We start from the raw sequence: 25746 nt of genomic DNA, 5'->3' as shown, positions 1-25746 counted from the left end.
TCCTTCATCTGAGAATGTCTTTATTTCCCTTTCATTCCTGAAGAATAGCTTTGTAAGATATAGAATTCACTGTTGACAGTTCTTTTCTTTCAGCACTTGAAAAATACTGTGCAGCTTCCTTCTGGCCTCCATGGTTTCAGATAAGAAATATGCTTTTATTTGAATTTGTGCTCCCTTACGTTTAATGTGTCATTTCTCTCTGGTTGCTTTGAAGACTATCTTTAGTTTTCAGAAGTTTATTTATGATGTGTTGTGGCTTGAATTTCTTTGGGCTTATCATATTTGGAGATTGTGCAATTTCTTAAATCTGTAGATTTACACCTTTCACCAAATTTGAGAGATTTTCAGCCATTTTTAAAAAATATTCTTTCAATCTAACTCTTTTTCTACTCCCCTTCTGGAACTCCGGTGGTATGAATTTTGGATCCTTAGTTGTTGTCTCACAGTTCCCGGAGGCTCTTCTAATTCAGTTTTTTTTTTTTTCAGTCTATTTTCTCTCTGGTTTTCAACGTGAGTAAATTGCTCCAGAATTTCATTGATTCTATCCTCTGTTATCTCCACTCTGCTACTGAGCCCATTCAGTGAGGTTTTTTGTTTTTGTCTGTTTTTCTGTTACTGTTATCTTTCAGTTCTATATTTCCAGTTGAGTTTTTTTACAACTTCTATTTCTTTGTGGATATTTTCTGTTTTTCATTTGTTTCAAGAGAATTTTTAATTGTTCATTAAAGCATTTTTATAATAACTGCTTTACAGTCTTTGTCAGATAATTCCAATATATGATTCATCTTTGTGTTGGTGGCAGTTGATTGTCCTTTTTTATTCAAGCTGTGCTTTTTCTGGTTCTTGGTATGGCTGGGATTTTCAGTTGTATCCTAGAGATTTTGATTATTATCTTAAGAGTCTCTGAGTCTTATTTAAATCTTTTAGCAATCAATCACCCTGTTTAGGGTTAGCACACGGGTCCTGGCCTGACTTTTGTAGGCTATGGTTCCAATGACAATTTAATTTCCTGAGCCTTTGAGATGCTACTTTGATTTGCTTTGTTTATTTGGTATCACTGGGGGTCCCAGTATTACAACCAGAAATATCTATAGACGTTATCAAAAGTCCCTGGGGAGAAAATCACCCCCAAGTGAGGACCATTACTCTATAGAAATCAAAAGAGTTCAACACGCTCCATATAGAACAGGCCATGATCCTGTAGGGAGATGGGAATATGTTCTCCCCTAAAGCTTTATGGAAGCACTTTAGGATCCCAATCTGTGTTTACGTGCGCTGACTCCTTCGGCTTGGGATGAGGGAAGGCTTTATTTGCCTCTTACTACATTCCAAATTTGTACTCAGGGAGGATATTGATAATGGCTCCTATAATGGAACAGAATTTGATTTCCTGTATAACCCAGCTCAGAAGTTAATCTAGCCCTTGACAAACAAGTGGTCTTTATTAAGGAATTACAGCTATCAAGTTTCAAGGTGAAATCCTCTTAGCCTTACATATATAGCATGCATGTTTATATATTCTGCTTTAAGACATCTGCCAAAGATCGTTATCAAATACATCCTTTTTTTCATGTTAGTTGGTTTTCTTATTTCTGCATTGCTGAAATGACATCACATGACCTTTTGAAAGTTTTTGCTTTTCTGCCTGGAAACATAGGGCAGTGTTTCATAAAAGCAAGGAAAAGGTTGCTGTGCTTTTAAAAAAAAAAATCCCCTTAACACAAAAAGTAAACCAAAAAATCCAAAAAACACACAAACTGCCAGATTGTTTATTGCAGAGTTGACTCATTTGGTCAAAAGGAGTTGTTTTGGCTAATCATTTACTTGACTGCCCTCTGAATAGAAATGCCATCCTCAACGTGTATGAAAATGAAATGAAACCTCACAGAACACTTGTTTACAAAATGGCTGAAGTTTAAGGTCAAATCTGTTAGCCTCCTTGGCATTTTCTTCCTGCCAAGCACATCTGAATCATTACATACTAATTATTCATCTAGAATTGCTTTACGTTATCTGGTTGGTTGAGGTGCAGTTTCCACCGTTCTCCTCCAGAAGGTTCATAGCATTTGGGGCTACTCAAAGTGATTCCAGTTTTTGTTGGTGCCTGAAATAAATCACATGCCAATACAGAATAAACTCAGCATCTCTCTTTTGCCTTCAGCAACAATAGTTCTCTTTGAAACCTGGCCTCTCAGGATAAGAATGTTTCATAGATTGTAAGCTCCTGGAGACAGAAGCACAGCTGCTTCTCAGCTATTTAGAGGGAATGTCTCCTCCTGACCCTCTTCTCAAGTACCAACCCTTTGCATTCTTGTCTTCAAAGATGTCAGAACTTTTTCCATGATATTCTGCCTTTTCCCCTTCTCTGTCCCCCGTCCAAAATTCAGAGGGAGTAACGTTGAAATGATTTGGAAAAGGCCTACATAGGGAGTAGATGAAGCATAATCAGTTGTCTTCAAGATTGTCCTCAAACCATGAGGCCTCTTTGCCAATGAACTTACTTGAAGTGCTGAGGTGCTGACTTTTTTGTGTTCTTGGAAACAATGATTATTTCACTGCAGGCCTAATGACACCCTCCCCTACCGCTGTAATAAGATAGAACAGTTTTTACGAAGTTATTGGCTCTTTAGTGGTGTTAGTATGAGCATCCCTGGTTCCATAAATCTGGCTGTAGCTTTCAAAGTGAGCACTGGTTCAGGAGCTAAGAGAGAATACACTGGGCCTAGAAGCCACTGGGCAAAGTGCCACGTAGGAAAATCCAGTGCTCAGTCCTGGCACTGCCATTTTTCTACCATCAGTGACATCGTTATGGGGATACTAAGAGGGGATGACTAAGGAAATGTTTGCAAGATGCTGGATGATTTGAGTGGTCCTCAGGTTGCTTTCTGTTTGGTGAGGCTGCTGGTCTGCAGCTAAATGTTGGCTTCCAAAGAAGCATGGACTCCAAAGTGAAGTGAGGCAAAGCCTTGTCACTTAGTGGCCAAGACTGTGGGCTCCAAAGTCAGCATGCCCTGCTTCAAATCCTAGTTTCACTTCTTTCTACCTGTGTGACAGTGAGCAAGTTAATGAAACTCTGAGTCTCGGTTTCTTCAACTGTAAAATGGGGATAATAATAGTGCCCAACTCATAGTATGGCCATGCAAGTTGAATGAGACAGTACATGTGAAGTGCTAAGGATAGAACTTGTAAGGTAGTAAGTACTCAATAAGTGTTAGGTTTTATGATAGGAATTACTCACAGCCTGTCCTCACGGCCACCACCTGATCAGAATGCCCATCTGGCCGACAACAAGTACCCCACCACTAGCAAGAATGGTCACAGGAACAACTTTTGCAGTGTGTCTTTGGTGAATAGCATGTTGAGGTGCTAAATCTATCAATAGGTTCTTCATTGCAAAAAGCCTGAATTCTTTCCAGAAAACATTTGATGGGAACAATTTTCACACATATTTCAGAGTTCTCTTAAGGTCAACATTAGCTTTTAAACTGAAGAAAAGCTGTTACTCTTGACCTGGGGCTTTCCATTAAGACTGCAACTCAGAATTTCCCAATGCCCCCTGCTTAGTTTCTTAGAAATTGAAAAGACCAACTGAAATAGACCTAAAGTCCAAGGTTTGTGGATTATCATCACCTCTTTCTTTGTGTGTGAGTGTGTGTGTGTGTGTGTGTGTGTGTGTGTGTGTGTGTGTACATAGTGGGGGCAGGTTCATGTGGGCAAGGGTGGGTAAGAAGAAAAGTCAACACTCAGTGTTGAATTGGTGTCTTTGTTTTAATCAAGGGGAATGCTAAGTGATGATTAGAAGTGTCTTCTGGTAGCAGAGAGAAATATGGAAAAATTAGAGTGTGTTCAACTGTTTACCAAATTTTGAAGCCTCAGAAAACTGATTTTGAATTCATAACCCAAATATTTTTAGTTAAAAGTATTTTCTTCTAAAGAAATCAGACAGCAGGAGTGACTGTTTCTCAGTGATGGAGATAAATGTGCATGGCTCTCTAATGGACCACACAGAGGCCCAAGGATCCTGGGAGTTCTCTGTGTTCGAGAAGTAGAGACACAGCCTTCAGTACCTCAGAGATCATAGAACGAGAAGAAAAGGGGGAAGAAGGTGCTTGGTCCTCCAGTTTCTCTGCCCTTCTGCTTCCATCCCCGGCTCAGCAGGGAGACAACGGGACGCTGAGTTACGGATCATTCACCAACCCCATAGAAGAAGGAGTCCCTGTACCCGTGCCTAGAGCTCCTAAGAAGGTGCTCTGTGAGCCCCGTCAGTGAGCCCCAATTGAACAGACCAGAGCAGAATGTTTCAGCTTCCCATCCTGGATGGGTGCTGTGGACTGTTGGTGTCCTCTCAAAATTCACTTGTTGAAACCCTAATCCCCCATTTGATGGTATTTGGAGATGGCAGCCTTTGGGGGGTAATTAGGTCATGAGGATGGAGCCCTCAAGATGGGATTACTGCTCTTATAAGAATATACAGGAGAGTTTGCTTCCTCTCTCTGCTCTCTGCCTTGTGCAGATACAATAAGACAGCCATCTACAAGCCAGAGAATGGGCTCTCACCAGACACTGGATCTGCTGGCACCTTGATCTTGGACTTCCAGCCTCCAGACCATGAGGAATAAATATCTGTGTTTAAGCCACCCAGTCTATGGTATTTTTGTTATAACAGCCTGAAATGTCTAAGACAGTGGGTATACCCACTCCATCTTCCTTCCATTTCTTTAGGTGGGGAGAGACATGTTTACAATGTGAGACCAAAATGGTGGTGCATCCATCTGGCCTGGTATAGACTGAGCCTGGGTGAAGGTTAGAACTGAGAACCCCTTCAACTGCCTGAGAAAAGGAACAAGATAAGGAAATGGAACTTGTCCTTTGAAGTGCTAAAACTATAGTTAATTAGATATTGGCCATTTAAAATTATTATAACATTTAAATTTAACAAATTTCATTAATTTGTTAAAGATGTCATCCACATAAATAATAATGTGCTAATGTTGATTAAGCACAACAGTGGCCCAAGCATGTACAAACCACTTTACACAAATTCTCTCATTTTCTTTCTTTCCCACAACCCTCTAAAGCAAGTTCTGTTGTGCCATTTTACAATTGAGGAAGCCACATCTGAGGGTATGAGTGGTTAAATAACTGATCCAAGGACACAGTAATAAATAACGACTTGGGACTTGAAGCCGTTTCTGTCTGACTCAGAAACCAGTTATCATACGGGGATTCTGCATACTTCCTTTGAAACTATTCCATGAATCTAAAGTCATTCCAAAATAAAAAAGGTTATTTAAAAAATAAAATCCATTACCTAAATTGCTTTACTAGGCTACTTGTTCAAGCAGCTTGTGAGAGTTTTTCTTTATCTGCTAAATTTCTTGGAAATTTTGAAAAACAGTGTGTTATATTTTCACCTGGGGATCCTTCCAGCATCTGTGTTCCTGAAGTATCCTTCTTGTATTTCTTCATGTAAAGCACTCAGAGTAGAGCTTGCCACCTGGAAAGCGCCCAGTGAATGTTAGTGGTCATCATCATCATCACTATCTTCACAAATAACCATTTGTTACATTATCCTTTACAAATCAGTGAACATTATTAATCTCCCCTACTGGACTGTGAATGACTCACGAGTAGGGACCTATTGAGTAGGTGCTCGATAACTCCTATAAAACAAATACATCCCTGTGCTCACAGTTAGATCTTTCAGCAGTGAATCTTCAAACCGACAGCAATTTGTTCCTGTTTCTGTTTCTAATTCTCCTTTGCCCTGGGGGAACAGGGATGTTGCCAAAGTGCTGTCCTCTCTGTGACTCCTGGCCACTTTGTAAGAGGAGAAGCCCCGTTGCTGCATCCAGCTGATGCTTGGGGTAGGGATGCGACCGACTTAAAGGCACCCACTCCTAAGGTGGTTTTCCTAGGCATGTCCTCTTCAGTTCTAACTCAGCTAGGTCCGGCTATCCTCTCTGCTATGCTGCGCATCAAGGGAAAATCCGCAAATGGGAACAAAATTAGTGTGACCCTCATGCCTCATGGACACAATTTAAAAGGAGTCAAATTGTCTTTTCTTGCTGTCGTGTTAAATGTTTCTTAATGCCATATTCCCATTTTCACTAAATGGGAACAACTGTTTATAAATCCCTGGGGGCTGGGAAGATTGAGGGCATGGTTCCAGAAGCCTGATGCATCAGGAAATGTGAACTCTGAAAAACAAAAGTTTTCACTGAGGCTTTGCTGAGCCAGCATGCTCTGTGCGTTCACTGAGATGGCAGGCCCCATCACATGAGTTTGCTCAACCAACTGGTGACACTTGACCAGGGTACTGTTTTAAAAGATGTTAGTTCTAGGTACTTGCTGGAAAAACCCTCTAGCTCAGCACTATCCAACAGAACTTTCTGCTGATGGAGGTTTTTACATCTACGCTGGCCAGTAAGGTAGCCAGAAGCCACATGTAGTTATTAAGCCCTTGAAATATAGCTAGTGCAACTGAGGAACTGTTTTATCTATTTTAACTTACTGAGATTTAACTCACCCCTTGTGGCTAGTGGCTACAATATTGGATAGTGCAGTTCTGGGTGAAGAGGACTGAGGGGCTTCCTGGGATGCAGGACGTTCAGTGTGAAAACAAGACAATCCCAGGCAAACGAGGACAGTTGGTCACTCTAAAGCAGATTCCTTTGTGAAATATGTTTGGCGTATTTGGAAGTGAGAATTAGACATGTGCTAGCTACATGTAGAGTGAAAGGGAGAGAAACGCAGAGGCAAGATAAAGAACTGAGTTTTCCTTCCCAAGCAGAACACCTATAAAATATTCTTTCAAATGAATGAATTGATGTGATCACAGAGTTGATTATTAAAACTGAGGTAGTCTATGTAAAACTGCAATAAAAATATGAATATAGAAAACACCAACAAGACACTTATCCTCAGACTACCTGACGAAACCACCAGTAACCTACTTGACCATATTTTGAATCCCACTCAGGTGGGAAAATAGAAGGTAATTAGTGAGTTCACTGAAAAATCATAACTGCCCTGATTTCCTCATCCCAGACAAGGATGTGGTTAAGAACCCTTAGAAGTTTCTTCTTGGATATGCTTCTCCTGGGAAAGGCTTCTCTACCCCATCATCTCATCTACCTGCCAACCAGAGAGCCAGAAGCTCTCCTTGAGTGGATTCCTCTGGAGTAAGCATTGTCCTCTATGAAAATACAGATATCTTCTAAGAGGGGGCACATGGGACCATATATTAGTATCCTGTTGTATTTTTAAAGTTTATCAGATTCATCTCAACTATCGAGATCCTGAAGGAATGAAATAAAGCAGTGGTTCCCAAACACTTTTGATTATGTCTCCTTATCAGCAAAAATTTTGAGCTCTGTCCCCAATATATGTATATTTATTGGTAACTACTGTCTATCCATACATTTTAATAAAGGATTTTTTTTTATATTTTGAAGAAGAAGCCCACTTTTTATTTTATTTTGCTTTGCTTTACTGTTCTCATGTCTCTAGTTCAATTGATCTAAATCAGCATCCATATTAAAATGTATACGTAATTTCAGTCATATTGGTTACCTGAATCACGATGACTTTAGAAGTAGTGATGTCTTGGGTGTCTTTGTGTCATTAAAGAGAGTTAAAAATTACCTATTTCAGCATTCTAGCATTTATTACTTAGACTTTTATTTCTCTTATTTTGGTCCTTAACATTTAAACCTTTCTTGTGCATTTCTTTTTCTTATAATGCATTGGGCCATTGGAAGGTGGTGGTGAAGTCTAGAGCTCCAGTTGCTGAGATAAATATAAGAATGAAATCAAGGCCTTGGGTCTGGTTCCTTTACGAACCAATTTCCTTGCCATCTTGCTGTCAGTGGTTACTGAACTTTATTGTGCATAAGCATTAGCTGGGGATCTTGTTTTTTTAAAAAATAAAACAATTCCTAATTCCAACCCAAGAGATTCTGTTTCAGTAGGTCTGGGGAAGAATCAGTGTTTGGAATAGGGCCCCCTCCATGCAGGCAGCCCACAGCTGGACTGTACTCGTATCTGTAGAAGTACTGGAGGAGACAGTGGGAATGGGCGATCACCAGGGCACCCTCAGGAGTGAGTAAAACAGCCTCGACTTTATTACAGGGTGGCAACTGCTCAGAAGCATGATCTTTTTCACAGAATTGCTAGGAATGGGGAAATGGGCGGGGGAGTGGATGTGGGTGTAGATGTGTGCAGATGTAACACCAGGTCCTGTCTATGAAGCTAAACACTTAGAATTGGTTTTCTTTCCCTCTCTCAAGAAGCAAGCTTGTTTTGAATGGATCCATTTTCAATACACTAAATCCTTTAGAAATCACTTAGTCTTATACCTCCAAAGAATTATTTGTAAATTCATGTGTCATTAACAACTCTGCCATTCCCCACCCCCTCAAAAAACAATTGTTTAAATTGGTCATCTTGATTCATGGTTCACAATGAGACTTAGGTCAGGTGTGGATCTTGGTCCCAAAGTAAACTTATTACTGGGGCACCAAAAGAACACAAACATCATATGACATCCAACTATACACTTTCTTGATTGCCACTGATAAGTTATGTAATCGGGAGGGCAGAGGCAGTTGAATAATTTACTTCTTAGAAACCTCTTAAGCCCCAGAAAATAGACCCTAAATAGGTGAGCCTGCTTCCGGGATCCTAAGCGTATACAGACCTGTCTGTAGCCAGCATGAACACAGGGTGTGGTTCTGAAGGTAGGATTCTAGATATGCTCACTGATTAAGAGAATGGTAGTTACTGTTGAAATAGAAATAAAACATCATTTCAGATTCAGGCCCTTCATAAAGTCTTATTGCAATGTTCAGTCTTCACCTTCACCTTCACCATTTTCTTTTCTTTGTTTTGAGGCATGCATGACCTTGAAAAATCATTGAGCGTAATTAGTCAGAAAATTGAACTTTTTCTTTGCTTATAGAAATTAATTTGGCAAGCTGTGGTTAATTTAACAAGAATGTTTGCACTGACTATATTCTGTGTATCTAACCCTCTGTATGCGATTGTGCCCTGTGATCACTTTGAAATGCTGCCTACAGTTTATGTTTTGAAGGCTCAGAGTTGCAGGAGGGTTTTAGGGAGACCCTTCTGGTGTGAGAAAGGAGGGTTTCTTGTTTCTTATTTCACATAAGGCATATCCTTAAGCATAATTCTGTTATTTGCTGCTCATTGAAATCATGTCAGTCCTGAGAGAAAAGTATTCTGGAAATCATTGTAAATCAAATTCATGGGATTTATGATCTAGGATCCCTGAGATTTGCTAGTTTAGTTCAAAAGGAAGATCTAACAGCAAAGGCACCCCTAGCCATCAAGGGTACACTGGGATATAGAGGGTTTACATGAATTTAGCACCTCATCTTACTGCCTTCCCTCCAGAGCTACCTTGCTCCCCGATGAGATCCCATCCCCCCTCTCTTGTATACCTTCAGAACGTTTTTCAGTGTTTCCCAAGCGCTTATCAGTTTCACCCCTTGTAAATGGAGAGGCTAAAGAACTGTGATGGGCCGGAGCAGATCACCTTAGGCTTGACTGAATGGCACAACTTAGTGGCCAGTAGTGTGTGTGGGGATGCCCTTTTCTTCCCCTCTGCCACTCCCATCTGGAAACTTTGCCACCAAAAGGTCTCCCTCACTGGTAGGTGGTCATTTATTTTGCTGATTGAAAAATAAAAGAACCGCACCACAGCGCATATAAATATCTGAGGCATTGGGAAATAATGCCGGCTAGACAGTCCTAAACGCCTCTTAGTTTTATTCTTTCTCAGGGTATAGGGAAAACTTTTTCTGATTGTAAAGAAGAGAATAAATTACAGCTGGACCCCTAGGCTCTGAAAGAAAGAAGGATGAAGGAAAGGGACATTTTCTCAACTTCCAGGCATTCAGTGTTCCAGAGATGATTCACTGAGTATTCAAATGGCTGGTGCCTGGGGCACCTCCACCCCCCCACCCCCACCCCCGCTGCTGCTTACCTGGGTAGGTGAGTTGGGTGTAGCCCAGCAAGGGTGTGCACACCAAAACAGCAAGTGGCAGGACAAACCTGGGCTTGCTCTTATCTGTGTCTCATTGGATCCGTGTGGTCTAGATCTTCCAGAGACAGGCCACTGAGCAGCTGAGTCTGCAGTGCCAGGTGTACTTTGCCAGGGGCCTTCCGGCAGCAAAAGTGCCATATTGGTAGGCTAACCTACTAGTGACTTTAGTGGTTTAAAGTTTAGGAAAGTTTTGGCTAGATTAGAGGAGAGGGGGTAGTACTTGAGGAAGGCACTGAGGAGGATGTGGAGGTGAGGAAGGCCTTTCAGTGTTTTGGAAAACACATCATCCTGCTGACACCATTTACCCTATAGGAGTATGATAATTAATACCCACTCTCAGTTGGGTAACTTTTAAGAACAGAAGGAAACAGGATGCCCTGCGTCGTGTTTACGTGGAGAAAACTGAAAGTGGAGGATGAAAGGGCATTCCGCTCTTAGATCTCAGTTTCACTCGTGGGCAGGAAGATTCCTCATCACCCCTCCTCTCCCCTCCATTATCTTTGACCAAAGCAGTAAATGGCATTAAACCTCTCCGTGTGAGTTCACACTAGAACTGTAATTGAGCAGGCATCTGGCAGCACTTCACTGGCACGGAGAATAAATGGTCAGAAACCCAAGCCGCGGTTCTGAGAAGCTGCCCGAATGCACGTCCCTGTCCGCCCACTGCAAGGCCCCTTACCCTCTCTGCAACTCTTCATCCTCACCCAGTGCTGGAGCTCAAATGCCGACTCTCATGTGCACGTAGCTCGCCTCAGGCTGCCCGAGTTTCCTGAGAACGAAAGGCAGGGGGCTCGAGACCAAGCCCAGCTTCCTGCACACGGGATTTCCGGCCCAGAGCTCTGCCTGCTGCTGGCCGCCTCTTCCCCTGAGATCAGAAATGCTGTGTGGGAAAGGCACTCCGCTCGCCTCCTTACCTGGCCACACCAAGCCAGCTGTCAGTCTGGGAAGGTAGGCACCTGCAAGCTGTTTTTCTTAAGATTTGGCCTCACCTTGGGTGGTTTCCACAGGATGGCTCTGTTCCTAAGCACGGTCCTCATGCTAAGTTGCAAAATAAAAAACAAGAAAGGTGGCTCTGGTTTGGCTGCTTGGCTGTGAGAATGCCCTCAAAGGTGAGCAGGCAGCATACCTGACTGATGAACGGTGACAGTTGTGCTGCCAGACAGTGTGGGTGCGCTCGCCAGGAAGAGCCACTTTTTTTTTTTTTTTTGGTGAGTGGGAGTTCAGCGGCAACGCCCTCCGGAGCTGGCATCACCCACCTGAAGTAGGAAAGTACAGGAATGGGGCGATGAGGGAGAGTGGGTGCATCTTTGGGGGTGGGTGTGTGCGAGTGCAACACAAAAGGTTTCTATCAATGAAGCCAAGGAGTGGTTTTCCTTTTTTTTTGAAATTGCTTCATTGAGGTATAAGCGATATACAGAGAACTGCACATATCTAATGTGTACAAATTGATGAGTTCAGACATATGCAAAGTCTTATGATACCATCACTGTAATCAAGGTAATAGACATTTCCAACACCTCCCAACTTTTCCTTGTATCCCTTAGGCTTTTTTTTTTTAATTGTTTGTGTTTTTTTTGTGGTAAGAACATTTAACACGAGATCTGTACTCTTAACAAAATGTTAAGCGCACAACACTATATTGTTAACTATAGGCAAGTACAGCAGATCTCTAGAGCTTATTAATTTAACATAACTGAAACTTTATACCTATTGAACAACAACTCCCCATTTAGAACTGATTTTCCTTTAACTAAACCTCTGTTTTACAAGAAGCTGCAAGAGCTTTGGGTTTTCCTCCCATGAAGCAGCATGATTTAGCAGTGGTTTTCAAACATTTTTTTTAAAGCACCGGAAGCCTCTTTTTTTTCAAAGTTCTACCCCTGAGCCCCAAATTATAAAAGAGATCAAAGCAGAGCTGCTCTGGTTGGAGTGGGTGCTGGCCCCAGAGACCCATACCCTCCACTGATCCTCCTCTCTATGTCCAGGAAGGCCCCAGAGGCACCCACATGGAGGCCCTAAAGCTCCCCAGAACAAAATTTAACAAACCTGTGGGTGAGTAGGAAGGGGTCTGACAGACCTGGCTTTGGAGTCTGACTCTGTTGTTTGTGAGCATTGAGACCTTTGGTCATTCATTAACACCTCTGCACCGCAGTTTCCTCATCTGTAAAATGGGAGTAATAACACTTAATGTTGCAGGGTAGCTACAAGGATGGGAGAAAGTGCAGTTAAGGCACTCGGCACCCTGTCTGGCACATGGAGTCTTTACACAACTTACTGTTGCTCTAGTTATTTCAGGGAGACGTCGGAGGCCTCCTACTGGAGGCCAGGAGAGTGAAAAAGTGACAGCATGGAGACTTTCCTTAGCTCAGAACTGTTATGACTGTTACTGTCTTATTTGGTACTCCTTTCTTAAAAGCATCTGAGTGCTTTGTTTGGTATCTTCTCTTTAAAAACAGGACAATGAAGAGAGTACATAAACAACCCATTAAATGGGAGAAAATTACTTGTAAATCACATATCTGATGAGTCTAATATTTAGAATATATTTTTTAAAAACTCCTACAACTCAACAACAACAAAAAATTTTTAAATAGGCAAAGGACTTGAATAGTTATTTGTATATCTCCAAAGAAGATATACAAATAGCCATCAAGCACTTGAAAATATGCTCAACATCCTTAGTCATTAGGGAAATGCAAATCAAAACCATAATGAGATACCATTTCAAATTCACAAGAATGGCAATAATAAAACAGAAAATAACAAGTGTGGTGAGAATGTGGAGCAGTTGGAAACTTCCTATATTGCTGGTGGGAATGTAAAATGGTACAGTATCTACAGAAAATAGTTTAGTAGTCCCTTAAAAAGTTAAATATAGAATTGTCATATGGACCTAGCAATTCCACTTGTAGGCATGTACTCAAAGGAATTGAAAACAAATGTTCAAACAAAAACTAGTACACAAATGTTCATAGCAGCATTATTCACAGTATGCAAAAGGTGGAAGCAACCCAAATGTCCATCAACTGATGGGTGGATAAACCAAATGGGCTTTATCCATACAATGGAATATTAGTGATCCATAAAAGGAATAAAGTACATGCCAAAACATGGATGAACCTTGAAAACATTATGCAAAGTGAAAGAAGCCAGACACGAAAGGCCAGATATGTGTAATTCTATTTATATGAAACATAGGAAGAGGCAAATCTATAGAAATAGAATTCAGATTAGTGAATGCCAGGGGCTGGGGGAGGTAGGAATGAGGGAGTTATTGCCAGTGGGTACAAGTTTCCTTTCGTGGTGATGAAAAAGTTCTGAAACCAGATGGTGGTGATGGTTGAGCAGCATTATGAATGTACTTGATGCCACTGAATTGTACACTTCAAAATGATTGAAATATAAGTTTTCTGTTATGTGTATTTTACCACAATGAAAAAAATAGGACAAGTGTTCATCCAGCCAAAATACAGCCTGTGCATTTTTAAAGTGATTTTGAAGGCTTGGTTTTCCTTTTTTCTTTGACCTTCTAGCATAGACATAGCAAAACACAGCCCTAAAATGCCAGGACATTTGTGCTAAAGAAGGCTCATTCTTGTTTCAGGGGCTCATCTCCCTCCAGAGGGCCAAGGAGAACTGTACTGGAGAATATGAGTGCCCATTCCTCCCTCGAAAGACAACTTGAAAGGGAAACTTTCCAGGATCTCAGCCAAGAGCCTGATTGGGGCATGACCAAGCACCCCAGCTTGTTTGCTTGGACATAGCTACCCTAGGCTTAGTGGGAGCTGCCACAGTTCAGGTCTTGCCTTGTCACGTTGCCCTATTAAGCTCAGAATCCTTTCCCCGGGCTCCTTCCCTAGGAAGGGGACGTGTCAGGAACTGCAGTCTCAGGGACATTCTTTGGGATTTCAAATGAGATCCAGCCCTAGGGCAGGTTTTGGAATCCTGTGGGCTGTGTTTGGCCCAGATACCTCCCCTTTGGCCACTTTGCTGTTGCTATTATTTTTAATTGGTGGGGCAATCATTGTACCCCTTTGCATGGCTTTCATCTGGAGAATCTTAAAGCTCTTTACCTCCACTCCATTCTGTCACAGCCCTTTTAGCAATGATCATTCTTTTGCATTCCAAACTATAAAAACAAAATTCTTGGTGAGGCAAACAAACTCCCTTCAGCCAAGTAAAGGACACTCTTTGGGGAGGGAAACTCCTGCCCACTCACCTGGGATGACCTTAACTCAGATCTGCCCATTACACACAAATGCTGGTCCTATTCTGAGTCAATCTCTTGGGTCCCAAGCTCTTCTCTTTAAGAGAGAGTTTGATTTGATTTTGTTCTTTTGTCTCTTTTTTCGGAGTATAATTGCTTTACAATGTTGAGTTAGTTTCTGCTGTACAATGAAGCAAATCAGCTATATGTATACCTATATCCCCTCTCTTGGACCTCCCTCCCACCCCACCCCACCCACCTAGGTCATCACAGAGCACCGAGCTGAGCTTCCTGTTCTTTATAGCATGTTCCCAGTTGCTGTCTGTTTTACACATGGTAGTGTATATTTGTCAATCCTAATCTCTCAGTTCGTCCCACCCCCTCCTTCCCCCCGTGTGCACATGTCCATTCTCTACGTCTGCATCTTTATTGCTGCCCTGCAAATAAGTTCATCTGTATCATTTTTCTACATTCCACATATATGCGTTAATATACGATATTTTTTTTTCTCTTTCTGGCTTACTTCGCTCTGTATGACAGACTCTAGGTCCATCCATATGTCTACAGATGACCTAATTTCATTCCTTTTTATGGCTGAGTGATATTCCATTGTATATATGTACCACATCTTCTTTATCCATTCATCTGTCATTGGACATTTAGGTTGTTTCCATGTCCTGGCTATTGTAAATAGTGCTGCAGTGAACATTGGGGTACATGTGGCCTTTTGAATTATGGTTTTCTCAGGGTATATGCCCAGTAGTGGGATTGCTGGGTCATATGGTAGTTCTATTTTTAGTTTCTAAGGAACCTCCATACTGTTCTCCATAGTGGCTGTATCAATTTACATTCCCACCAACAGTGCAAGAGGGTTCCCTTTTCTCCACACCCTCTCCAGCATTTAGTGTTTGTAGATTTTTTGATGATGGCCATTCTGACCGGGGTGAGGTGATACCTCACTGTAGTTTTGATTTGCATTTCTCCAATAAAGTGATGTTGAGCATCCTTTCATGTGCCCCTTGCCCATCTGTATGTCCTCCTTGGGGAGATGTCTATTTAAGTCTTCTGCCCATTTTTTGGTTGGGTTGTTTGTTTTTTTGATATTGCACTCCATGAGCTGTTCTTGTATATTTTGGAAATTAATCCTTTGTCTGTTGCTTTGTTTGCAAATATTTTCTCCCATTTTGTGGGTTGTCTTTTCGTCTTGTGTAGGGTTTCCTTTGCTGTGCAAAAGCCTTTAAGTTTAATTAGGTACCATTTGTTTATTTTTGTTTTTATTTTCATTACTCTAGGAGGTGCGTTGAAAAAGATCTTGCTGTGGTTTATGTCAACAAGTGTTTTTCCTATGTTTTCCTCTAAGAGTTTTATATTGTCCAGTCTTACATTTAGGTCTTTAATCCATTTTGAGTTTATTTTTGTGTATGGTGTTATGGAGTGTTCTAATTTCATTCTTTTACATATAGCTGTCCAGTTTTCCCAGCACCACTTATTAAAGAGGCTGTCTTTTCTCTATTGTATGTTCTTGCCTCCTTTGTGATTAATTAGGTGGCCATATATATGTGTGTAATCTCTGGGCTTTCTATCCTGTACCATTGATCTATATTTCTTTTTTTGTGCCAGTACCATATGGTCTTGATTACTGTAGCTTTGTAGTATAGTTTGAAGTTGGGGAGCCTGATTCCTTCAGCTCTGTTTTTCTTTCTCAAGATTGCTTTGGCTATTCAGGGTCTTTTGTGTTTCCATACAAATTGTAAAATTTTTTGTTCTAATTCTGTGAGAATGCCATTGGTAGTTTGATAGGGATTGCATTGAATCTGTAGATTGCTTTGGGTAGTATAGTCATTTTCACAGTATTGATTCTTCCAATCCAAGGACATGGTACATTTCTCCATCTATTTGTCATCTTTGATTTCTTTCATCAGTGTTTTATAGTTTTCTGAGTACAGGTCTTTTGCCTCCTTAGGTAGGTTTATTCCTAGGTATTTTTTTCTTTTTGTTGCGATGGTAGCTGGGATTGTTTCCTTAATTTCTCTTTCTTATCTTGCCTTGTTACTGTATAGGAATGCAAGAGATTTCTGTGCATTAATTTTGTATCCTGTAACTTTAACAAATTCATTGATTAGCTCTAGTAGTTTTCTGGCAGCATCTTTAGGATTTTCTATGTATAGTGTCATGTCATCTGCAAACAGTGACAGTTTTACTTCTTCTTTTCCAATTTGTATTCCTTTTATTTCTTTGTCTTCTCTGATTGCCGTGGCTAGGACTTACAAAACTATGTTGAATAAGAGTGGCGAGAGTGGACATCCTTGTCTTGTTCCTGATCTTAGTGAAAATGCTTACAATTTTTCACCATTAAGAATGATGTTTGCTGTGGGCTTGTCATATATGGCCTTTATCATGTTGAGGTAGGTTCCCTCTGTGCTCACTTTCTGGAGAGTTTTGATCATAAATGGGTGTGGAATTTTGTCAAAAGCTTTTTCTGCATCTATTGAGATGATCATATGGTTTTTATTCCTTGATTTGTTAATATGGTGTATCACATTGATTGATTTGCATATATTGAAGAATCCTTGCATTCCTGGGACAAATCCCACTTGGTCATGGTGTATGATCCTTTTAATGTGTTGTTGGATTCTGTTTGCTAGTATTTTGTTGAGGATTTTTGGATTATGTTCATCAGTGATATTGGTCTGTAATTTTATTTTTTTAATGATATCTTTGTCTGGTTTTGGTATCAGGGTGTTGGTGGCCTCATAGAATGAATTTGGGAGTGTTCCTCCCTCTGCAATTTTTTGGAAGAGTTTGAGAAGGATAGGTATTAGCTCTTCTCTAAATGTTTGATAGAATTCACCTGTGAAGCCATCTGGTCCTGGACTTTTGTTTGTTGGAAGATTTTTAATTACAGTTTCAATTTCATTACTTGTGATAGGTCTGTTTATATTTTCTAATTCTTCCTGGTTCAGTCTTGGAAAATTGTACCTTTCCAAGAATTTGTCAATTTCTTCCAGGTTGTCCATTTTATTGGCATATAGTTGTTTGTAGTAGTCTCTTATAATCCTTTGTATTTTGGTGGTGTCAGTTGTAATTTCTCCTTTTTCATTTCTAATTTTATTGATTTGCATCCTCTCCCTTTTTCTCTTGATGAGTCTGGCTAAAGGTTTATCAATTTTGTTCATCTTCTCAAAGAACCAACTTCTTGTTTTATTGATCTTTGCTATTGTTTTCTTCATTTTTATTTCATTTATTTCTGCTCTGATCTTTATGATTTCTTTCCTTCTACTGACTTGTTCTTTTGTCTTTAGCTAATTCCTGCTTTATCATTTAACAGCCTAAATTTAGTTCAACACTCCATCTTTATAGTACACATTTCCAGTGTGCTCTCAGAAGCAGCAGTATCTATGAGTGGGAGGCATTGGAGAGGGATGGGTGTGGGGCATGGGGGCGTGGGGAGTGCAGGTACATAAGGTCCAGTAGGTCAGAGGGGAATCTACCATATTAGCAGAGCTGCTCCTGACATTCTTAGGTTGCCCTTAGACACATAACGGACCCAAGTACCACAGTAGTCCTCTGATTCAGCTGAAAGGAGGTACAGAGCTGCCTGTAACGAAATAACTCATCAGTTCCTTCCTTCCTACAGCCATTCAGCAGTAGGTGTATTGGCACAATGCACAGTACGTGTTAACCACTCGAAGAAAAGAAAGAGCCACTCACTCTGATTAGCTGTCAGAACTAATTTTCAGCCATGTTATTATATGGTAAAGAGGAAAAAGGAAATCCAAGGAAACTGTGCTTAAGGCCAGTGCCTAATCAGGGTTTTTCCCCTTCCTCTGTTTCATACAAAAGCTGCCTAGAATCACTGGTGTGAGCCATTAGGTTCCTCTCTTCAAGTGTTAATTAAATGTGATATTTTAAAATATACACTCTTCTCTCCAGGTAGAACACACTGAGCCTTTTGTGAATTGTTCAATGCCCATTGGTCCCCCTTGCAGCTCTACCTTATTGCCTTTTGTACCTTCTGTTCCCCTGTTGAGCCACAACTCCAGCAGCAATAAGTATAGGGCAATTATTTCTGCCAGAAGTGTTCCCCCTTTCAGTGTCTGAAAGGGGCTTGCCTTATTTTGGTTGTGTGTATGTGTGTGCTTGAAAGAAAGGCCTATTATAATATCAGGCCTCTTTGTCTTCCCTCTTTTAATACCCACTGGTTCTCCAAGATGTCATTGGCAAACACGACACCATTTGCTTTTTGTTCCCTTTATAAATATTTTCCACTTGAGCCCTATTTCTTACTTATAACCACTGCGTGTCTTGCTCTGGAAAGCAACTGTTCCAAAGTAGTAGACTGAATGAATGCAGTCTGTGTGGTTTTGATTTAGCAATATTTACTATGTTTTTGGTTTGAAATGCCTCAGAATCTGAAGCAGCTTATAGTCTCTTGGGCCTTTGAAGGCAACTCAAATGGTAGGTACGTGTGTGTAAGATGGGAGCTGGGGGCAGATGGGGAGACCTGGGAAGTCCAATTAATCAGTTGTGTCTGTTCCAATCGTGAAATTATCCATTCAGTAGCAATTGCTGAATGCCTATTATGTGTTTGCTGTTCCCACACAAGTTAGGATGCCCAAGGGTGACCATTCAATCCAAGTAGGAAGCTTGTACTAGACACTCCATGTCAGGAAGTTCAAAGGACCAAATCTCATCATTGTCATAAATCTATGTAAGATATAAACTCTATCCAGAAATCTGGAGACATGGACCCTTTCCCTATCTTGGAAGAACGCTTACCATAAGACACTTACATAATTATGTACTTTTTTATTTTAAAAAATGAATAGATTTTATATTATGCCAACAGCAAATCATATTATTGTCTGTTACTCTGATAAAAATGCCCAGGTTACTTTACAGAGTTCCAGCTGTACTCTTGCCAGAGTTTATTGTAACAAGGTGCTTGAAAATGTTATTTTTGTCCAGGTTCAGATCATCCAACAAAGCTTCTGATCCTACACCAGGTTGTTAATGACAAGGGGCCAGGCAATTGGGAGTCACATGCCTGGATAACATCTTCAAGATTCTGCCTTCTCCCTCTGAACCTGCATATAGCCTCCAATTTTAATTTGATCATGCTACTATGACTTGTTCCTCCAGAAGAGTGGTCTGTACCTCACCCTAGATCAGGTTCCACCAACCATTCCTTTTTTTAAAGCATTGTAGCAAGATAAGCAGTGATTCCTTAAGTGACTCAAGAGTTTGTTAAACTCAGAAGTATGTGACTAGGTAGACTTTTGGGAGCTCCATCCAAATGGGATTCTCATTTCAAACATACATCTAAGTATGCAAGTGCTAGAGGGCAAGGACTGGCCCTTTTCTTCCTATGCAGCCGACTATACTTAGTCTAGTGCTAGCGGTGGGGAGTGCACACCATGTATTGCTATAGGGTAATACACTTGCAGTGCTCCATTAGTTGGCAATACCAACTGATAATTTCAATCAAGTAGTGAAAATGAACCCTGACCTTTCTTCACCCCGTACACTGATTAGGAATGTGTTGGATCCGTTGAGTAGGAATGTACCTCTATAACACATTTGAGGGCTATCAAAATCTCAGGCATCCCACCCTCTATTTTCTTAAAGTGATATCGTAATCTTTATCCTGCTGTTGTTGTTTTGTTTTGTTTTCAAATGCTATTGTCCTTATAATCGTCTTTCCTGCTGTTTTAAACAGTTCGTGTCGTGCAAGAGGACTTTTAAAATGGCGTGTGGTAGATCATGTTTTCAAGGTGTCTCCAACAATATCTCTCATTCTACAGCTCTCTTGCACTGTGATCTTGCTACTCTCTCATAAAGAGGTGGAGCTTATTTCCCTCTCTACCCTCTTTGGATCTAGGCTGGGGCAGTGACCTCTTTTGACTAATATGATGTTTCATAATTACACTGTGTACCTCCAAGGCAAGGTCTTAACTTTTACTTGCCTTTACTTTTTGGAAGGCTCCTTGTTAGAATCTAACAACCATACTGTTAGGAAGCCCAAGCAGACACGTGGACAAACCCATATGGAAGAGAACTGAAGCTCCCAGCTAATAGCCTAGTTGAGCTCCCAGGCAGCCACCAGCACCAATTAGCATCCGTGTGACTGAGGCCATTTTGAATCTTCTAGCTGTCCCAGCACCCTAGCCAATGTCATGAAAAGGAGAACTATTCCAATTGTGAGAAATAAAAAAATTACCTAGAGCAGAAACACTAATTAATAGAATTCCTGGAATTGGAGGACAGGTGATGGCAGGGGTGTGGGGTGCATTTTGCATAATTGGACTTTCCCAATCTCTGAAATCATGCCGTTTGGTTTCCTGACTACTTCTTTGGGAAAGTGGGAAGGATAGAAGGTGAAAAGACTCCAGAAACATTTTTATTTGGATTATGACACCTTAAAGGCAGACCCTAAGTGGCCTGTTCAGCCCTCTTTTGTAGGGGATGCTCAGTGAGCAGGAGAATGAAGTCAGAGGCAGCTTTCGTCCTTGTTCCCGTGGGAGTCTTTACAGCCCTCTCCCCCAAACCCTTTCGCATTCCCTACAGCTACCAGTTAACTTTTGTTCAAGCAAAAATCACTATTGCTTATCTGTGAATATCTCCAACAGTATTCAAGCTAAATAGGTTTTCTTAAAAGTGACATCAACTAGGACTCCATATGAGCAGGCGAGATGAGCCTCTTTTCATTAGGGATCTTCAGAAAGATTCACATGGAAACAATGCTTCCCATCCCCCCCATCACAAGCAGAGGCATTGAGCAGAGGTCCATCTGCCCCGGAGAGGGTGAGATTCTGTTTTACTAGACTTGGAAGAGCTGGAGGGATTTAAATTTTGGGGTTAACTACAGATGAATAATACAAAATTAGCATGAGCTTGCCGTAGTGTTCCTCCTAGGGACACATCCCTCTCATTTGGTTACTCTGCATTTGGAGCTTCAGCTGAGCTTCCCCTTGGCTGGAGATAGTTATTTTGTAGAGCAGTACGTCTTGCACTTTACTGTGCATACAGACTTCCTGGGATCTAGATAAAATGCAGATTCAGCAGTTCTGGGGAGTGCCTAAGACTCTGCATTTCTAGCAAACTCCCAGGTGATGCTGATGCTGCTGGCCCACAGAACATGCTTTGAAGGATGTGGTGAGTTTATTCCATTGTCAGCGAGCCGTGAGACATGGGTTCAGTCCAAGTTCTACCTGACTTTGTGCAAGTTACTTTTTTTTTTTTAATAAATTTATTTTATTTATTTATTTTTGGCTGTATTGGGTCTTTGTTGCTGTGTGTGCGCTTCCACTAGTTGCAGTGAGCAGGGGCTACTCTTTGTTGTGGTGCGCGGGCTTCTCATTACAATGGCTTCTCTCGTTGCAGAGCAGGGGCTCTAGGCACGCGGGCTTCAGTAGTTGCGGCACGTGGGCTCAGTAGTTGTGGCGCACGGGCCGAGCTGCTCCGCGGCATGTGGGATCTTCCCGGACCAGGGCTCGAACCCGTGTCCCCTGCATTGGCAGGCGGACTCTCAACCACTGCGCCACCAGGGAAGCCCGCAAGTTACTTCCAATCTCACTAAAATTCTGACCTTTCGTCTATAAAATGACAATAATATCTGCCCCAAAGCATTGTTTTAAGAGTTCAGTGAGGTAACCAGTAAAGCACTTTATAAGTCTGAATTGGCTGGTGATCTTGAGGCTTGCTTGGTTTCTCCACCAACACAGCAGAACCAAGAAGTGGAAGGTGGAGGGAGCCCCGCTTCTCAGTGACTGACAATCCTTGTGGCTGCTCCCTTGGGTCTGAGTGGAAGGGTAAGCAAAAGTTAAAACTGATCACGGTGACATCACCAAGGGCTGGTTGAGACCTCCGCCCTTTGAAGGACGCAACAGCTAGCTGTGTCCCCTCTGCATTTCTGAAGGGATGACAAGAATACATATTTCCCTTTTGCTTCTTTTTCTTATTAAAGGGAAAGGATGGAAAAGAGAAAATATTTCTTTTACTGATATATTAGAATCAATGAATTTATTGGACAGTTGGAGCAATTCTCTCCTAGGATTAAAAGTGATAACTCATGTCGAAGTCTTTTGAAATCTCCGACGCTCATACAGTTCTAAGGTTTTATTATTGTAGAAGGTCATTGTTGCAAAAGACCTCCTACGCCACATGCCAATCATGTTGAATTGGTAAAAGTCTTATAATTCATCCAAATAAAAGTGGTTTGCCTGGGTCTTGGCTGGTTAAGCTGAATTATAGCTAAGTGTGAGTGCTGTGATTGGGGAGAAACTGCCTAGATAAAGGTCAAACAAAAATCACATTTCCTTGAACAATCATTAAATTTCTAAAGGAAATTCATATCAAGCCCCTTACGATATTTGTAAGGTTTCTCCAAATTCTTTTTTACTTTGGTTTTCTGCCAGAAATGGGTGCAGATGCATCAGCTACCTCGCAAAGCAAACCTGTTCTCACAAGTTTTATCGCACCACTTGGCAGAGAAAAAGGCTTGGGTAGAGGCTGAGAACTTTCACATAGATCCAGAAGGCTTGGGAATTCAGCCACTTGACTTCCCGCCCACCACTAAAAAGAAACGGGCAAACTCTGAGACCAGGATCTAAGATTCCCCTCATCAGAAAAGGAGAGAACTCTCCAACTTTCTCTTTGAGGCAAATTCCATAGATTGTTACAAAGATAGGCCATTTCAGAACTTTTCAGGGTAGTGAGGGAGCTCAAAGTTGCCATGGTTCCCTTGCTTTCTGTTCCCTCACCCCTCTCCTCCCAACCTCCACTGGCCCAGGGCAAGTTCCCTCAGGAGACTGTAACCCCAGGAAAATGTGCTAGAAGGGATGAGGGGTAGGGCAGAAAGGGGAGTAGGAAGAGTGATTATTTTTGTTGGGCCATTCTGCATATTTGGGAGTCCATGAGACACAAGGGATGGACCCACTTTAATTAAAGAGTAAACAATGAAGACCACGGGATATGTAACTGGAAATCTATTGAGAATGTCTTCACATTACTCACAAGTTAGTAATTTCCCCAAGAGCGGGAGTTTCTTTAGGATATTTGCGATTTATTTTTAAGCCTTTTAGAGTGTTAGAATAACACACACAGTTTCTCTTTTACTATTTTCTTGGTATTAAAAGGTTTCAAACCCAGGCATTTTAGAGCCCACCCAGGCATTTTAGAGCATTTTAGATTGACTACAATGATGTAGTCAAATTAGTTAGAAACACAGGGACCTCTCAAACTCATTACAGGGCTTATTTGAAACATGTAAATTTTCATATATATATATATATATATATATATATATATATATATATATATATATATATATATCCCTCATGATCTTCCTGACGCTTATAAATTTGAAGTGGTAGCACGTTCACTGTCTATAACCCACAGCAGCTCAGTCTATCATCATTGCTTATGCTAAGTCACTTTTCATAATTGGTGCTGTGGAATATTTAAGTCAAGGGCATTTTCTGAGAACCTATTAGGTAGCTACCACTGCAGTAGGGACTTGGAGGAAACTGTGTCATCGGAAGACGTGACCCTTCCTGCCTGATAGAAGAGACTTCTGAAAATTTCAAAGGAGGAGAAAAACCAGTCATGTATTTGGATCTCAATCAAATCTGCCCATGTGCCCATGTTACTCAAAGGGAAAATAAACAACTGAACTTGCTTACTATTTGTTGATTTCACAGATAATTTTATTCGAGTACTATTAGGCCTAATGGACATACAAAGATGAGTGTATTGTGATTAAGTGAATCTGATTCAATGAAACCCAGTAAAGCATGGCACATAGTAAAAGTATAATAAATGTTAGCTTTTATTATATGATCATCATCCTTATCATCATTATTTCTGTCATTAAGGACCTCTAAACCTTGTAAGGCAAATGACATGCACATATTTATAATAAAAGGCACAGAGTATACAGATTATTTACTATATTGTTGGTACAGATAAGATTCTGTAGGAATCCAGGGAAAGAAAAAAAAATTCATACTGGAGGTAAAGATTTTAAAACATATAATAATAGCAAAACACAATACCCTCATTGCCTCAATCTTATATGTCTGAGGAGGCCAGCAAGTAAGATTTTTGTGAGAAGACATGGTAATTTGGCTTTCAGCACGAGAACCTCAAGTGTTCCTGATTTCCTTAAATAATATATTGTGGTTCTGTGCACCATTAATTGATTCCAGTCCTTCTAAGGTCTATATATGTCTTTAATCACATGATCACTAAATGAGGGATTTTTCCAAGCCTGCTGTTTGTCAAGTGTCTTTAGATGGTAGAATTATAGCTTTTGGTAGGTAATTCTGTGGTCACTCAATTTTTATCTTTGTGATTTTATAAACTTTGTATACGTTATTATCCTTTTTGTAGTCTGAATAAAGAATTGTAGTATGTCAACTGGTTTTCTTAAAACAGTGCATCTAATCTCTTTACTCTTCAAAAATGCTTTCCCACAGGTCTCTGTAGCTCTCAGTTATTTTTCTTAAGGTTTGACAACAGAATGACACACAGAATTCCTCAGGTAGATGTATCCTGGTTAGGTTCAAGAACGTGATGCTGTTTTAATCCTATTGTTAAAAACAATCCCATGTTAGCCCAGGCTAGGGGACCAGCTTCAGGTTGACGGGAAACTGCATGTGTCATTGATCACGGAACATTGTTTGTTATCTAGGTTACAAAAAGAAATACTGTTAAGTTATAAATTGGTGATAGCTTCTTATAAAGCCGCCTAAAAAGAAGTTGACATAATACGATTAATCTTCTCTCACACGTCCTTTTTATATCTTGTGTTTAGGAATGTGTCACTCGAACTGTTTATTGAGCGTGATGCGTGTACTCAGCATTGTGCTGGGCACTCTAGGGGTTACCAAAGACGCACGTGGTGGGTCCTCTGTCCTTCAGAAGTTTTAACTCTACCTGAAACACTGTGCAACGTAGGAGGAGAGCACATGACCCAATATAATCTATGATAAATGTTCTGCAGTGCGCTTCAGGCAGAAAGAGCTTTTAAGAGTCCAGAGAGTAGAGAGGAATGTCGACCAGAGTAGTTAGGTTGGGGGCATGTCTGGGGGCCTGAGAAGAGCTCTTTTGGTCTGCGTTATAGAGAAGAAATGGCCTCTTGTCGTAGCTCCCAGGACTCAAGAGCCTTTAGGAATAAAAATCATAAGTGGGCTCCCTGTCTAATGAAGAACATCCTGTGTGTTCTCACATGCGTTCAAAGGAGGCGGCTCTAAAGAGTGGGGCCTGTGAGCGCTTTTATACACTTTACATTATCCTTGAGCAGAGCCAAACGATCAGTTGCCATTCCCTGAGGAAAATGTCTGAGTTACCTTGTCAGGGAAGATGAAAGTTTGCTGTCATCCTCCTACTTTCCACAAAGGAGAGGGGAATATTTCTCAGCTGAGAGGGAGCATGTCTGGTCGTATCCTCAACATTGCTGGACTTTATA

The 25746-nt window shown here is 41.0% G+C and overlaps 1 protein-coding gene across 40 annotated transcripts in view; it reads right to left on the bottom strand.

Annotated features, from left to right (window-relative positions):
- Positions 1–21989, bottom strand: part of ADTRP (androgen dependent TFPI regulating protein) — a 112819-nt gene extending 90830 nt beyond the window's left edge. For 3 of the 40 annotated variants that reach the window (XR_014232087.1, XR_014232088.1, XM_082344530.1), the window contains exons 1-3: positions 10749–10977; positions 8702–8905; positions 5415–5497 (exon numbers count right to left, since the gene is read on the bottom strand). The gene's annotated coding sequence lies outside the window, so the exon portion shown is untranslated. The other 37 variants (XM_082344517.1, XM_082344532.1, XM_082344533.1 and 34 more) reach the window with 30 other exon arrangements.
- Between the last annotated feature and the right edge of the window lie 3757 nt (positions 21990–25746).

The sequence above is a fragment of the Balaenoptera borealis genome (genome assembly GCF_965194805.1).
Source record: "Balaenoptera borealis genome assembly, chromosome: 12".
NCBI lineage: Eukaryota > Metazoa > Chordata > Mammalia > Artiodactyla > Balaenopteridae > Balaenoptera > Balaenoptera borealis.
This window is presented reverse-complemented; position numbering and strand designations above follow the sequence as displayed.